General features: G+C 39.9%; 1 pseudogene; it reads right to left on the reverse strand.

The window, feature by feature from the left end:
* Positions 1 to 7,351: 7,351 nt before the first annotated feature.
* Positions 7,352 to 13,783, reverse strand: part of LOC110542920 (solute carrier organic anion transporter family member 1A5-like) — a 43,719-nt pseudogene continuing 37,287 nt past the window's right edge.

Genomic DNA, 13,783 nt, shown 5'->3' on the forward strand with positions numbered 1-13,783 from the left:
CACCTTACACCCATCATTATAGCTCAGATCAAAAATTCAAGTGACAACACATGCTGGAGAGGTTGTGGAGAAAGGGGAACCCTCTTCCACTGCTGGTGGGAATATAAACTTGTACAACCACTCTACAAATCAATCTGGTACTTCCTCAGACAACTAGGAATACTTCTTCCCAAAGATCCAGCTATACTGCTCCTAGGCATATACCCAAAAGAGGCTCAAGTACACAATAAGGACATTAGCTCAACCATGTTTGTAGCAGCTTTATTTGTAATAGCCAGATGCCCCTCAGTGGAGAAATGGATACAGGAATTGTGGTACATCTACACAATGGAATATTACTCAGCAATAAAAAAAAGGAAATCATGAAATTTGCAGGTAAAAGGTGGGATCTGGAAAAGATCATTCTGAGTGACCTATCCCAGAAGCAGAAAGACATACACGGTATATACTCACTCATATAGATATACAATATAGGATAAACCTACTAAAATACATACACCTAAAGAAACTAATCAAGAGGGAGGACTCTTGCTAAAATGCTCAATCCCTATCCAGAAAGGCAAAGAGGATGGACGTCAGAAGAAGGAGAAAAGAGGAACAAGTCATGAACCTGACACAGAGGACCTCTGAAAGTCACTGCCCTGCAGACTATAATGCAGATGCTGAGACTTATGGGCAAATTTTGTGCAGAGTACAGGGAATCTTATAAAAGACGTGGGAAACAGTAAATTCTGGCGAAGACAAGAACTCCACAAGGAGAGCAACAGAACCATGAAAAGCTTTTTAACTTTACTTTTCAATGAAAGGACAAGTTCTCAGATGTGGCTCAAGTATATTCTCTTCTCAATTCTTTCACTTTTACATTTTGATTGTTTTCTTTTCTCCATTCACCCCAACACAAGGGACAATTCTCTCCTGGAGCCAACTGTGCTGCTTGGTTTATAATAGAAGACAGTTTAGTTTTCAATAAATTTAGTAGTTTGATAACAGCCATGACAAAAGATCTTATGACCATTTTTTTTTACTGTGAAAATTGGGAAATACTAGAGAATAAATAACTGACTCTCCAAGCTATTAGATAAAAGACACCAATGTATTGATGACTTACAAAGCTCAATTCCATGCCATGGCATAAAAGACACAATTACTGAGGTGTGACTGGAGCTACGAAGATGGCGGTGCTGGGAGGACACTGTCTGAGGAACAGGACAGCAGTGTTGGCACAGTGACCAGGATACTGAACCCAGGGACCTAAAACACCAGTGTTCATGATTGCCAGGTGAGAGGAAAGCCTACAGTGTGGAAATAATTTGGGACCGACCTCAGGTCACCAGTCAATACCTGGAAAAGGTCGTGGGGATGGCGGGCACCACCTGAGAAAGGCGCACACAGCCTCCTGTGGAATCCCCAGCTGCCATCCAGGACCCGGACACACAGCCTCTGGCCCAGAGTGAGGCGCCAAACCTCCGACCCAGAGCAGAGCCCTTAGTTGCCAGCCCAGAGAGGCGTGCACACCCTCTGGCCCAGAAGGGGACACATACTGCCAGCCCAGATCAGAGCGTAGAGCAGTGCCCTCAGCTGCCATCCCAGACCCAGGTGCACGGCATCTGGACCAGCAGCGCCCGCAGCTGCCATCCCAGACAGGGACACGCAGCTTACTGCCCAGAGTGAGGAGCCCAGCCTCCACACCAGAGAGGAGCAATCAGTTGCCAGCCTAGAGAGGAGTGCATAGCCTCTGGACCAAAGTGGTGCCTGCAGCCACCATCCCAGTCCGGGGTGCATATTTTCTGGACCAGAGTGGCACCCACAGCCACCATCCTAGACAGGGGCACACAGCTTCCAGTCCAGAGTGAGGCACCCAGTCTACAGACCAGAGAGGAGCCCTCAGTTGCCAGCCTAGAGAGGAGTGCACAGCCTCCAGATAAGAGCGGCGCCCCCAGGTGCCAACTCAACCTAGGCACACATTCTCCAGGCCCAGAGTGGAGCACTCAGCCTCTGGCCTAGAAACTTGCTGGGCACTCCTCTCACCTTCCGGGACAGAACTGTGTGCCCCAGGATACCAGACTGAGTTTCCCTGTTGGGAGAAAACCTCACAGCTAGGGAATGAGCAGGTTCTTCAAGAGGGCTATACCTGGAAAACTGTAACAAGAGCTCACTAAATTCAGAATGAGAAACCCAGCAGCAGGGCAGCTGTCTTGAGAACTTCTACGGGTGAGAGGAGAGCCCACCCTGACTAACAAAGACCACAGCTACTACTCAGGTCTATATACCTGAGGTGAACAGTGGCAATTCTTGAGAAACACTGGCCATACAGTGACAATACCCAAAAAGCAGAGGAAGCCTCCTTCAGGAAAAATCATCTTCAGGCCAAGGGGATTCTCTGTATCTCAGGACGCCAGGAAGCAGAGAAACTAACAGCCAGCACCTAAAACAGCTCAATGGGTAGAGGTCAGCATAAAAACGCAAACAACAAAACACAGAGCAATAAGGCATCTCCAGAACCCAGCCATCCAAGGGCAAGCAGCCCTGGACGACCCAGCATAATAGAAAATCAAGAAGATGACCTTACATCTATACTGATGAAGAGGATAATAGAAGAAACAAATAAAATACATAAAGAACTAGAGGAAGATAAAACCAAACAGATCATGGCTATCCATGAAGAAATGGAGGAAGTTAAAGACAAGCAGATTATGGCCATCTGTGAAGAAATACGGGAAGATGCAGCCAAACAGTTTGCGGCCTTCAGAGAAGAAATAATTAAATCACTGAAAGAAATAAAAGAAACAGAGCTGAAGGAATTAAAAGAAAAACAGGAAAATACAATCAGACAGGTGAAGGAAGTAAACAAAACAACTCAAGATCTGAAGATAGAACTGGAAAAATTAAAGAAAACATAAATGGAGGAAATAATGGAGAGGAAGAATTTAGGGAAGAAAACAGGAACTACAGAGGTAAGCATAACCAACAGACTACAAGAGATGGAAGAAAGAATCTCAGGTGTAGAAGATACAATGGAAGAAATTGATGTATCTGTCAAAGAAAATGTTAAATCCAAAAAATTCCTGACACAGACTGTCCAAGAAATCCAAGACAATATGAAAAGACAAAACTCAACCGTAATAGGAATAGAGGAAAAAGAAGAAGCAGACACACCAAAAAGGAGTAAACAGCTTGAAATAATCAAACTCAGGGCTAAAATCAATCAATTAGAAACAAATAAAACAATTCAAAGAATCAATGAAACCAAGAGCTGGTTCTTTGAGAAAATCAACAAGATCAACAAACAGTTAGCCAATCTAACTAAAAGGCAGAGAGACAGCACCCAAATCAACACAATCAGAAATGAAAAGAGGGACATAACTACAGACACTGAGGAAATCCAAACAATCATTAGGACTTACTTCAAAAGTCTATATGCCACAAAATTTGAAAACCTAAATGAAATGGATAATTTTCTTGATCGATTTGATTTACAAAGCTGAATCAGGACCAGGTAAGTCAATTAAAGAGTCCTATATCTCCCAAGGAAATAGAAGCGGTCATCAAAAGTCTCCCATCCAAAAAAAGCCCAGGACCAGATGGTTTCAGTGCAGAATTCTACCAGACCTTCAAAGAAGAGCTAACTCCAATTCTCTTCAAACTATTCCACAAAATAGAAACAGAAGGAACATTACCAAACTCATTCTATGAAGCCATAGTCACCTTGGTACCTAAACCTCACAAAGACTCAACAGAGAAAGAGAATTTCAGGCCAATCTCCCTTATGAACATTGATGCAAAAATACTCAACAAAATACTTGCAAACCGAATACAAGAACACATCAAAGATATTACCAACTATGACCAAGTAGGCTTCATTCCTGGTATGCAGGTGTGGTTCAATATATGGAAATCCATCAATGTGATCCACCATATTAACAAACTGAAAGAAAAAAAAAACACATGATGATCCCCCTAGATGCTGAAAAAGCATTTTACAAAATCCAACATCCATTCATGTTTAAAGTATTGGAGAGATAAGAGATAGAAGGCACATATCTAAAAATAGTAATTGCAGTATACAGCAAGCCAATGGCAACATCAAACTGAACAGAGAGAAACTGAAAGCAATCCCACTGAAATCAGGGACAAGACAAGGCTGCCCACTCTCTCCATATCTCTTCAACATAGTGCTGGAAGCCCTTGCTAGAACAATAAGATAGTTGAAGTAGATCAAGTGGATACAGATTGAAAAGGAAGAAGTCAAATTATCACTATTTGCAGATGATATGATAGTATACGTGAGTGACCCAAAAACTCTACCAGGGAACTCCTACAGCTGATAAATACCTTCAGCAAAGTGGCCGGATAAAAAATTAACTCAAAAAAATCAGTAGCCCTCCTATATACAAAGACAAAAGGGCTGAGAAAGAAATTAGGGAAACAACACCCTTCACAATAGCCACAAATGACATAAAGTACCTTGGTGTAACCCTAACAAGCAAGTCAAAGACTTCTATGAAAAAAATTTCAAGTCTCTGAAGAAAGAAATAGAAGAAGATATGAGAAGTTGGAAAGATCTCCCATGCTCATGGCTTGGCAGGATTAACATAGTAAAAATGGGCATCTTACCAAAAGCAATCTACAGATTTAATGCAATTCCCATCAAATTGCCAACACACCTGGAAAGAAAAATTCTCAACTTCGTATGGAATAACAAGAAACCCAGAATTGCTAAAACAATCCTCTACAATAAAAGATCTTCTAGAGGTATCTCCATCCCTTATCTCAAGCTGTACTACAGAGCAACAGTTATAAAAACTGCATGGTACTGGCACAGAAACAGAATGGTGGATCAATGGAACCGAACAGAAGACCCAGAAGTAAACCCACACACTTATGGACACCTGAATTTGACAGAGATACCAAAACCATACAATGGAAAAAAGATAGCATCTTCAACAAATGGTGCTGTCTACACGTAGAAAAATGCAAAAAGATCCTTACTTATCACCCTGCACAAAACTAAAGTCCAAGTGGATCAAAGACCTCAATATAAAACCAGACACATTAAATCGGCTAGAAAAAAAGGGGGGAATACCCTAGAATTCATTGGCACAGGAGACAACTTCCTGAACAAAACACCAACAGCACAGGCTCTAAGAGCAACAATCAATAAATGGGACCTCATGAAACTGAAAAGCTTCTGTACAGCAAAGGACACTGTCATCAAAACAGAACAACTGCCTACAGATTGGGAAAGAATCTTCACTAACCCTTTATCTGACAGAGGGCTAATATCCAGCATATATAAAGAACTAAAGAAGATGAAAAGCAGCAAACCAAGTAATCCAATTAAAAAATGGGGAACATAGCTAAACAGAGAATTCTCTGTAGAGGAATATAGAATGGAGAAAAACACTTATAGAAATGTTCAACCTCACTAGCCATCAGGGAAATGCAAATCAAAACAACCCTGAGATTTCACCTTACACCCATCAGAATGGCCAAGATGAGAAACTCAAGTGACAATACATGTTGGAGAGGTTGTGGAGAAATGGGAAACCTCCTCCACTGCTGGTGGGAATGTAAACTTGTACAACCACTCTGGAAATCAATCTGGAGCTTTCTCAGACAACTAGGAATAGCATTTCCTCAAGATCCAGCCATACCACTCCTAGGCATATATCCAAAAGAGGCTCAAGTACACAATAATGACATTTGCTCAACCATATTTGTATCAGCCTTATTTGTAATAGCCAGAAACTGGAAACAGCCCAGTTGCCCCTCAACTGAAGAATGGATGCAGAAATTGTGGTACATCTACACAATGGAGTATTCTGCAACGAAAAATAAGGAAATCATGAAATATGTAGGTAAATGGTGGGACCTGGAAAGGATCATCCTGAGTGAGCTGTCCCAGAAGCAAAAAGACACACATGGTATATACTCACTCATATAGACTTATAGGATAAACCTATTAAAATCTGTACATCTAAAGAAAATAACCAAGAGAGAGGACCCTGACTAAGGGAAATAGTAGGTTATGGAGAGGACAGGAGCCCCACAAGGAAAGCAACAGAACCAGAAAATTTGAACACAGGGGTTTTCCCAGAGATCCATACTCCAACCAAGTACTAGGCATGGAGATAACCTAGAACCCCTGTCCAGATGTAATCCATGGCAGTTTAGTGTCTAAGTGGGTTACATAATAATGGGAAGAGGGACTGTCTTTGACACAATCTGATTGGCCTACTCTTTGATCACCTCCCCTTGAGGGGAGAGCAGTCTTACCAGGCCACAGAAGATGACAATGCAGTCACTCCTGATGTGATTTGATAGACTAAGATCAGAAGGAAGGAGAAGAGAACCTCCCCTATCAGTGGACTTGGGGAGGGGCATGAAGAAGGGAGAGGGAGGGTGGGATCAGGAGGGGAGGAGGGAGGGACTTATGGGGGGATACAAAGTGAATAAAGTGTAAAAAGAATATGAAATAAAAAAATTGCCAAAAAAGACACAATTACTGTCTCTCCTTTAATTTTTTTTATCACATTCTGTGTTTTAAGTTTACTTTTTAACTTCTTACAATGTTGGTTACATTGATATGCTATTATGCATTCTGTTCAATTTAGACACATAACAATGCTAAATGGAAAACAGATTCACCTCCCGGTATCCCTGCCCCTTCCCTCCTTCTCTCCTGCATATCTGTCTGCTGTACTCTGACTACACAAAGATGAGAATAAAGCTCAGTATAATAATCCTTCTCTCCAGACCTCATGAACACCATGAGGAGATCCCCAAGCACTCCGGTTCCTATGTATTTTGGACTGCTTTCTCCACTGCAATATACCAAGGAAGGACCTGTGCTCTTAGAGTAAAAGACTACCTCCTTCAGAAGGTGTCAGCCCCAGGCACTAGCATATGCTTGTGAGCACAAGCACCTGGGTAGTCAGAGGCATCAGATCACCCAAAGGTGGGGTCACATGTGCCTGTGAGACTTGATGTGGGTGCAGGGAGCCAGACTCAGATCCTGAACAAGAGCAGCACATGCTCTTAATTGCTGGATCATCTCTCTAGTCCTGTGAATCTTTCCTTTTACTATACAAACCCTCCAATTCAGTAAATCATAACAACCTGGAAGATACTGAAAAATGCCTTTCAGTTCTGTAGTCTCCTTTCTCATTACTATTGATTTGGGTTTGGACCATCTCCCAATGGCCCTTGGAAGAGATATTAGGACCCAGGCCTCTTCCATCCAACCTCTCTCTTTTTTAACATATTTTTTTTTATTTATTACCATTTATTTACTTTGAATCAAAGCTTTAGCCCCACCCTTGATCCCTCCCAATCCTGCACTTCCTCTCTCCCTCATCTCCTCCCATGCCCCTTCCCCAGTCCAGTGATAGTGGAGAACTTCCTCCCCTTCAATCTGACCCTAGTCTATCATGTCTCATCAGGACTGGCTGCATTGATCAAAGAGCCAGCCACTGAGTTCATGTCAGAGATAGTACATGTTCCCCTTACTAGGAACTGGGGCATGTATACCACAGTATAGCAGTAGAGGACATAGAACAACTTGCATCAAACCCACCTTGTCAGGCTTGGTGCAAACATCCCTTTCCACTGAGCCATCTATCTGGCCCTTCTTTAAGGTTTTAGTATAAGTTGATGTTGAAAGTTAATAGCTGTATGCTCTGAGGACACATGAATAAAATGAACACTGGGCTTAAAGGCCTCCTGAATTTGAAAAAAGAAGTAGACTTTGAGAACATTTTATACTACATCCTAGCTTAGATTTATTTTAACTTTATTTTTTCAGTATTTTACAATATCCTGAGGCTTAAATCAGAGCCATACGTTTAGTAGGCAAACATTGTAACCCTAAGATAAAACCATATATCTAAAAAGGGCCTTTAAAGGATTGGCTTTCTCATGTGCCTGCTTCTAAGATAGAGTTTTGTGATAAGCTTTGAATTGCTAAGGAAAAAAATCATGCAGCAGTCTTTGCTATGTGGTTTTTTAATTGCCTGATTAGGTTTGTCAGTGCTCTAAAAAAGTGATCAAATGTGTGATGTGAGTAATGAAAGAAGGGATCAAAGACAAAAGGAGACACATTAATGAGAAGTCAAATATTGGAAGCATCATGTCTAGAATAAAATAAAAGAGATAACAAATCCTATATGTGGATGGCTATTTCAATGTGATACAACTTCAGTGCATAGTTTTAGCTCTAAAGACCTCCAACATCAAAACAGAAATTCAATGGAGTTAGTGTTTCAGAAATAGAAAAATGTAATCTATTTAAATATCTACAGGAAATACAAATTTTCCTTGATTAAATTAAAAGAGAAGATGCCATCTGAAAATGAAGGCAACTTTACAGTCCAGTGTGGGGGTTACCGTAGAAGTCTTCTCTGGGAAATTCTTAAGTCTTAGCTCAAAGTTCTATTTTTATCATTAGTAAAAATACTTTTTGAGGTCTCTAAAGAAAATATTCCTATAGTACCTCTCATCATTCAGAGTAAGTGAAATGTATATTCTCTTCATGGGCTTGTGAAGGGTAGAAGAAAACTCACTACAGCTTGGTTTTCAGTTCTCCATCATTGTCAACCTCAGGACTTCTGTGCACTTCCATGCACTCGCTTTCCTTCTCTGTGAGCTTCATCTCTGCAGGTTTAGTTTCTGAAGAGTTGATTTCCTCAGGGAGTTGCAGCTTCCTCACAAGTATTAGAATGAAGAATGCAGGGAGAAAGCTTAATGCTTTTATTGCTGCAGACATCCCAAGGTAGACACGCCTATTGAAAAGAGCTGATCTGTATTAAATCTTAATGTGCTTAGGGAACGATAATTTTTTATATTCTTACAGATTTTTTATTCTTCCAAGAAAAGCATCTAGTAATAATTATGCCCCTGTATTTTATATAATCTGCTATGCCGAGTTATTAATTTTGTTTGTTAAAGTGTCAAAAAATTTTCACTATAAAATATTAGATAAATTTTATTCATGTTGATTATGGCTCATTTTCATTTGGAAATGAATGGATCTAGGATCATTATAGAAATGCATCTCTGGGTGTGTCTGTGATAGAATTTTCAGACAGGGTTAGCTGACACTGAATTTCCACCATGAATGTGAGAAGCACTCAGTGCATCCAGAAGGAACATTCAACATGACCAGCCTCCTCAATATTATCCTCCATACCTCCTGTGCCTTTACCTCCCATATTGCCACTATACCTTTTCTGTCATTTCCTCTGACACCATGCCTTCCTGCCATTATGACCTGTTCTCTGAAATACTGAGCCAAAAAAACAAAAAAAAACAAAAAAAACGTAAATCAGATTTAGGGACCTCCTCTTTTCTGGTTGTTTTGCTCACACAGGTTTTATACATGTGTTTTGATCATACATGTATAAAACATTATAAAAACATTTTTCAAGTTGTTTCTGCTCAGTATTTGTATCCTGTCGCACCAATAGATTTTTGTGACATTGAAATCCTTGTGTGTTTAAAATAAGTCCTATTAGTCATTTTATATGTTAATCTATTCAACTTGCTAATGTTCATAGACAGTTTTGCATGTACAGTAATCAATTTATCTTATAATATTTTTATTACTTCTGGTTATGTATGTGTGTTATGTCTCTGTGTAAATGTGTGTTCATGAGTCCTGGGAGTTGGAGTCAGAGGAAGCTGTGAGCTGTCCCATGTGGATTACAGGAACTGAACTGATCTCCCTGGCAAGGGCAATGTGTGTTCTTAACCCCTGAGCTATCTCTTTAGCCACTAATTCTGTCTATTTGAGGAACATGCCCAGGGTAAGCATGAGGGCTGTACAAGCTTGCTGAAAATAATTAGATAAGCTTTCCTTTCACAGTGTCTTAAAATAACCTATACACTGGCATAAGCGTCTGTTCTTTGTAAATTTGTTAAAATATGCCTTAAGGTTTTCTGGATTTCATGTGTTTGGGAAATCAGTATTTTGACAAATGCACATTTCTAAACAACTACAAAAGTATTCTTTCCTATTCTCAACATATTTATAGAAACTACGTTGTGATACACAGTCTTGTCAACTTCACACAATCTAGGATCTCCTGGGAAAGGAGTTTCAGTGAAAGCCTGTGTAGATTATGTTGGCTTGTGAATATGTCTGTTAAGCTTTATTTTGATCACATTAACTGAGATGAGAAGACACAGCCTAGAGTTGGTGGCACCATTTCTTAGGCAGGAAATTCTGGGATACATAAGAGAAAATGGGGCAAGGAATTGTTGTACACCTTTCATATCAGTACTTGGAAGGCAGAGGTAGACACATCTCTGAGTTTAAAGCCAGCCTGGTCTACAAAGTGAGATCCAGAAAAGCCAGGGCAATAGACAGAGATACCCTGTCTTGAAAAACAAAAACAAACAAATTAATGAAAAAGAATAGAGGAAACTGTCTTGACTTTCTACACAGGAAACTATAAATATAGTATATAAGTGTAGACACATGACACATCACATATAACAGTCTAGAAATATCTTTTTTTCTAAATGGATAATAGATTTATAAATATCGTAATTTATTTTCCTGCCATTGTTATTAAAAAAACTTGACAAATCAATTTATGGACAAGGGATTAATTTGCCCACAATTCCAGGATACAGTCCACCATTCTGGGGATGTCAAACAACTGGAGCTTTAACACACAGAGAGATATGTTGACAGAGTGGGTGAGTCCTTTCACTCTGTTATTATGGATACTACAGGCTGGGGATGGGATCTCAACCAGCCATAGTCATACACACTCAGACAAGGCAATGGCTAACAGTTTTCTCTTCCAGAATCTTTTAGCATAATGCTCACTCAGAAACAGAGCAGGATTGGGTCATACCTAGAGAAGGGCAAAATTCTTGGCTGAAGACCTCTTAGGAACGGAGAAGAGTTTTTACTACAATGCAGTCTGTATCAAACAAAGTTTCTCTGTGGGCTTCTTTGGAAATGCTGCCCTAGAGGACAAGCAAGGTAACAGCCAGAGTCTGGTTCAAGATCAGCCTGGCATGATGCCTGGGGGTGGGACAGCAGTGAAACCACTATGGTGTTAGCAACACTGGCAGGCTTAGCATGAACAGTGGTGGGAACCATGTAGGAAACTAGTTTTAGCCCAAACAGCAGCGTGAAATCACCCAAACTGGAGGCACCAACATCTCAAATAGCAGGTTCCTTGGTCTCCTGGTTCCTGAGGGTATGGCTCCAGGTATTTTTATGTGTGGCAATCTCCTCTCGCTTGAGACACTCTCAGTGGGTTTGTGCCACAATAATCATTCTATGAGCCAAATTGTGTTCATAAGGCAGCTAACCAATAAGTCCAGTAGGCCATCTATGGGTTACCAGAGATAAGAATGTCAGTCCAATTTAGAGATCAGGGCACTTCTCAAGATATCCCCTGGCTAAAGCACCTGGCACATTTTGCTAACTTCATAGTACTACACAGATTTGGGGTTTTTTATCTAGTCAGGCTGCAAATATGGTAGGACTGTGAACTTTGCAGGACCTAGAATGCCAGAATCCATGCTTCCTGAATGTGCTGGGGCTCTGTCATCCCTATTCCTGTAGAAGGAAGGAATCCTCCTTTTTGTCCAGAGGTATAGGGTGGTAGGTGCTGAGAGACTTTGTTCTCATCTGTAACACAATTGTTCCAATTCTCATTGTCTTGCTGTCTTGTTTATCGCCAGTGTTCTGCCACACTTGCTCAGCTCAAGATGTGGCTCTTCCCTGCTACTTGTCGCTTTTCTATTAAGACACCTGCTGCTCCATTTCTGAAGTATTTTGAAGAGTGTTTAGCAAACCCATAGAGGGCTATATGTATTAATCACTTTAGAAATAATGTTACCATCCATGTGCATCCTTGCATTTTGAAAATGAAGCTATGTGCTATCTTACCACTCAAGAAAATGATATATATGAAAGGTGACATTGTATGTACTACAAAAGTAGGTCATAAGAGTTATCTTTACCTGAAACTATTTATATCGTACATCCTGCAAGCGCCTGGCTCACCACATTTCAGAGTTCCCCAGTATAAACATGTTCTGTCTAGCAAAGCACCAATGTAAATAGGTGCTGGTATGCCAGCTGCAATGAAAAGACAAACAAACAAATGAAAAACAAAACAAAAAATAAATAAAAAAACAAGAAACAAACAAACAAAGAAAAAACCCAAAACAAATGAAAAAATTCCCATTGTCAGGAAGAAAGGAAAGGAGAGGTGTGTTATTTTATTTGGAAATACTTCAATTTCCCTATTTAAAAGCAATATAACAAATTATGAATCAATGCTCTAAACTTACTTTTAGGAATTATTAGTTAATGCAAAAGTTTCTAGATCACAACAAATAAAAACTGTCTATAAGATGCTATAAAGATAATTATTGAGTTTGTAATCATGAACCTAATGTATTCTCTGAAATGTCTTTCATTGGTTTTCTTTGCATCCAACTAACAAAACCATTTGGCTTTTCCTTCTATTCTTGAATCCACTAAAAATGAAAGGTGTAATTAAGTTCAACTTAAATCTTTTAAAGACAAGGCGAAACATTTTTCAACTTTATAGTTACTTCATTCTCAGACTAATTATCAGTAGCCATTACCAAACACCAGTGCTTGTACACTGAAGATCAGCAAAAAGTGGGCAGAGCACACCTATGTGAAAGATGCTACAAGGTCTTTGGGACTTCCTGGGTGTGGGCAATTGAAATATTGGAGATCCAGAGACAAATTGCTTTATCTCTCTTATTAATCCTTCATTGCCTCACCCCGGCCTCTGACCATGTATGCATGTGACTCTTACATGAATCTTCAGTGATGTATTAACCTAGGAGGTCACTGGCCTCTACCCACCTAAACACTAAGAATTCCCTGAGATAGCATCTGAGCCTGCAGCAAAGAATTCTCTGTTTCACTGTAACCAACCTACCTCAAGTCCCCACAGATATATTTGAGAAGAGTCTGTTCACGGATCCCCATGTTTTCTAACTATAAACACTATCACAAAACTGGCTTTTTGTTTGAACATGTTGTGGATGACCAGAATCTGTGTGCCATGTCATGGTCGCTCATGTTTGATTCCAGGAAAAAAATAAAAACAAAAACTAAAACAAACAAACAAAAACATCAAAGACACAAACAAAAAACCCTGTTATTCACTTTAAGGTGAGAGTTATGTTTTGGGTTGACAAGATAGTTTCTGTCTTCTTATACAAGAAAAATTATTTAAGCAATTATGTTGGTCAGATATGTTGGAAAGTGTTTTCATACCTAATATTCGTGTGCAAAATGCATGGAATCCAACTCCAAGTGACTTCTCTTCAGGTTTGATACACCTACAATACATAAACAAGTACACAAATAAAATTAGTCATGCAAATCATACATCCGACATATTATCCTTCCAGTGACAGTGGCAGTTCATTATTCTAATGCTTAGCTTTTCATTCTGAAGTGAAAATGATACAGCTCTGCGTCTATTAAGCCCACATAGAGCAAGGACAGTAGTGACTTCTGAAAGCTGGCCTCTGACCTCCACACATCTAAAGCCGGGCTGAGCCCATTAACAGTTAAGAGATTGTTTGCTATCCTAGATGAAGAGTTTCATGGTTACCATGGCAACCACCATGCTATGACCAACAAAATGGACCGAAACCTTTGAAACCACAATCAAATAAACCTTTCTGCTCTTAAGTTGTTTGCCAGGCATTTTCTCATGTTTGTAAAAGATATAACACATGTCCTATAAAAATCCAAGATATGATTAAA

This window comes from Meriones unguiculatus, chromosome 5 (assembly GCF_030254825.1).
Source record: "Meriones unguiculatus strain TT.TT164.6M chromosome 5, Bangor_MerUng_6.1, whole genome shotgun sequence".
NCBI classification, from domain to species: domain Eukaryota; kingdom Metazoa; phylum Chordata; class Mammalia; order Rodentia; family Muridae; genus Meriones; species Meriones unguiculatus.